Source organism: Gadus chalcogrammus, unplaced genomic scaffold (assembly GCF_026213295.1).
Source record: "Gadus chalcogrammus isolate NIFS_2021 unplaced genomic scaffold, NIFS_Gcha_1.0 GACHA157, whole genome shotgun sequence".
Classification (NCBI taxonomy): domain Eukaryota; kingdom Metazoa; phylum Chordata; class Actinopteri; order Gadiformes; family Gadidae; genus Gadus; species Gadus chalcogrammus.
The window spans coordinates 1-3,782 of NW_026613592.1; the positions used below are offsets into that span (position 1 = coordinate 1).

The 3,782-nt window shown below is 37.2% G+C and overlaps 1 long non-coding RNA gene across 1 annotated transcript; it reads left to right on the plus strand.

The window, feature by feature from the left end:
* The first annotated feature begins 236 nt into the window (after positions 1-236).
* LOC130379018 (uncharacterized) lies at positions 237-1,633 on the plus strand. The gene is made up of 3 exons (XR_008895067.1): positions 237-489; positions 596-697; positions 993-1,633. It is a non-coding gene; the product is annotated as an uncharacterized LOC130379018 (long non-coding RNA).
* Positions 1,634-3,782: the final 2,149 nt, after the last annotated feature.

Genomic DNA, 3,782 nt, shown 5'->3' on the forward strand with positions numbered 1-3,782 from the left:
TACGCACCTGTAACGTTCCCTCCAGTGAGCCAGCCGTGCGTGTGTTCGGTACTGCGCATGTCCAACTTTCAAATTTCTCCCGGGCTGGATATAACGTGTTGTCTTGCTGCACTCGCTTTAACGTTAGGAATCTTGCTCCTCCAAGATGATCTGGCGTTGTTTCATATGCTACATTTTTGTGGCATTGAAAAAACTTTTGAGTCACATCAACTCTTTACACAGTCGCAGCCCCGACTTTCGCGTGGTTTGTGGCATTGATGGCTGTCCTAGTGAGTATAGAGTGTATAACTCTTATTACTATCACATAAAGCGTACACACGCGCGCATCTTCTCCAAGTGGACGGGGCCGAGGAGGAAGGATCAGCGTGCCATGCCTTGTCAGGAACATGTGAGAGCAACCAAACTATTGCTAGCAGTGTGGCTGAGGTCTGTCCAACCCAACAACATTCATCAGAGACTGAAGCGGGTTCAAGCATTGTCGCTCCAACGGTATGTCTTTATTTATGGTTTTTAGCCAGGCTAATATTACATTTTTTGGTGGTGATCGCAATGCCAACATTTTACCTGTTTTAATAGAGACGTTAATCTGTTTCAGTGTGGATTTCAAGAAGGTGGAGAAGGTCGTGTCAACGTTGATTTGTCCAAATATGCAACTGCATTTCTTCTTCAAGCCAGAGAAACCCATCGACTTACACAGGTAATTTTTAGTTTAATGTATTCCGTTGTTTTCTAGCAAGCTTAATAACAATAAGCTTATGTCATTAGAACAGTAGTCATAGACTCCTGGAATGCTCTGTCTAAAAGGGCTTGTTTCAGACAGAGGATGAGGGACTGCATAAAGGACCACCATAAGATAAATAAGGATACTTTGGAATTGTGAATCTCTAGTAGACTCTCAGAATATAATCTATTTATAACATCAATTCCAACTACAGCCTTGTTCACATTTCTCTCATTTGTTTGTTTATTTGCATTTTTTTTTTTTTCTCCAGAGAGCTGTTAACCAGATGGTGTCCGGAGTCCAGCAATACCAGGCAGCATTACTGGAGCACCTAAAACATCAAATGAGTAACATGATTGAGGCACATTCTGGGGACCTTGGTCAACTGAAGAATGATGTAATGGGAGTATTTGACAAGTTAAATGACCCTTTCAGTCAAATTGCTACAACACATTTGCAGGATAAGACAATCAAAGAACTGTTACAGCCAGTTGAACCAGAGATGATTATATCAAAAAATACGGTATGTTATGTGAAAAGTGGAGACTCTAGAGTCCTTACCATTAAACACCATTACTTTTATTATATACCATTGTTGAAAAGTTTGGAACAGCTGTTAATGCATCCAAGAATTCTTGCAATGATTGAACAGGGGCCACAGCCATGCAAGGATGGATTTTTTCAGGATTTAATTGATGGAGACATTTTTAAATCGCACCCACTGTTTTTGAGAGTTCCCACAGCATTGCAAATAATTTTATATACAGATGAAATTGAATTGTGCAATCCTCTTGGATCTCGGGCAAACAAAAACAAATTGTTATTGGTTTATTACACCTTAGGTAACATCAACCCTAAATACAGATCAAGACTTGCTGCCATTCGTTTGCTTGCCATGGTAAAATCAAAAGATATTTCTACTTGTGGTATTGATAAGGTACTTGAGAGGATTAATTGTGACTTGATTGAGCTGTATGATGGTGTTAAAGTTGTCACTGCAAATGGTGAAAAGACAATTTTTGGGGCGCTTATGTCTGTGTTAGCTCAACATGAAGTGGCCGGATTTAAGGTAGGAGTAGGGTTTGCCTACAGTAAATGCAGACACTGCGAATGCAACTTTAAAGACATGCAGGAAAAATTTAACGATGATTTGTTTGTTAAAAGGACCATGACAAGTCATATCAGACAATGTAGTGACATTGAAAAAGCAAGCACTGACTTTCTGAAAGAAAATCTTAAAACGACATATGGTATTAACAGGAGAAGCAAATTAACAGAATGTCCTCACTTTGATATAATCAATCAAACTCCGCAAGACATAATGCATATTATTCTTGAAGGTGTTGCCCCATATGAAATAAAATGTGTTTTAAAGCATCTTGTGCTTTCAGGGCATATGGAGTTAGACACATTTAACAGTGCAATTATTGGTTTCCCTTACTCCTTTGGATGCAAGAGATAAGCCTTGCCCCATATCTGTCAATACACTGTCATCAAATGACAATAAACTGAAACAGTCAGCAGGGCAGATGCTGGTTTTGTTAAAGATCATGCCATTTCTTATTGACACAATTGGAGAGAATGAGTACACGCAAATGCTCCTTAAGTTGTTAGAGATAGTAAAAATTCTGTCTTCACCTATTATTGCTCTCTCAACTCTCTCAAGGCTGAAACTTTTAATAGAGCAACATTTGAAAGATTTCAAAGAACTGTTTCCAGATAGAAATATTATACCTAAACAGCATTACCTTGTGCATCTTCCTTCTCAGATTAAGGCTCTTGGTCCTATGGTGAGGCATATGTGTATGCGTTTTGAGTCAAAGCATTGCTTTTTCAAGCAGTGGGCTTTGAAAAGTAGTTTTAAGAATATTAGTAAGTCTCTTGTGAAGCACAACCAGCTATATGAATGTAGTCAGAATGGGCATGAGACACATCCAATTTTTTCAAGTGAAGTTGAAATCGGCCCAGTCTCTGAGGTTAAAAACGTTCACTACGTAGAAGGAAATATTAAAGACTTCTTAGGAGTAGACATAGGGTTAGGGCTTCAACATATAGTTTCGGCAAAGTGGATAATTCTACATGGAAATAAGTATACATGTGAGAAAACTTTGGTTATTTCTAATGTCATCAATGGTACTCCAGAGTTTGGACTTGTGAAAAACATCTACATAGTAAATTCTTCACAGTATTGTTTTGAATGCCAGCCTCTCTCTATAAATAAGTGGAATGATCATTATTTAGCTTATGAGGTAGAAGTTCCCTACCTAGCTCAAGCTAATATTTTTGTGGATGCTGAAAAACTTGTTGACTATACACCATATTACTATTTGAACTTCAATAATAGCAAGTACGTTCCAATGAAGTATGATATCACAGACATCAATGAACATTACTCCCTTAATACAAATACTTGAGTCTGTTTTTAGCAGAAATTATTTTTTTAACCACAAATATTTAGACTTCAGGACAGTTTAATAGATGCCACTACATATCTAGAGAAAAGTTTGATATGCTGATTTTTTGTTTTGTTTTTTTAAACTTGATTTTCTGGGGAGCAATTAATTTAACTTTTTTTTTTCTCCTCCCACTATTGAACCATTTAGATAAGGCCAGTGTGTATGACATACTTTAATAAGTTCATGTATTGTATTTGTGTGTGATTGGGGTTTCAGTGTAGTAACATTATGGCATTGTGGTATGATTTGAATAATGTTCAGATAGACTCATGTCTGTTAAATGAGAAATGACTCAAATTAATGTAAAATGTGGAGATGTTTATGTAACTGAACATTAAAAAAATCCTCTTTGGATTTGTGTATCATTGTATTTTATTCCATTTTGTTGGAGTTTTATTTTGAGTTCAACATTCTGGGAATTCCTAGTCTTGTGATCATGAGGCAAGAGCAGAGACTCCAGAAAGTCACTAAACTTAAAGGGGGCCTATTATGCTTTTCCGTTTTTTCCTTCTCCTATTGCGCTTTACATATGTTTTGGGGTATATAAATGGTTGGCAAAGTTACAATACCAGAAAATTCCCGCAAGGGGGAGTAAATTACTACCG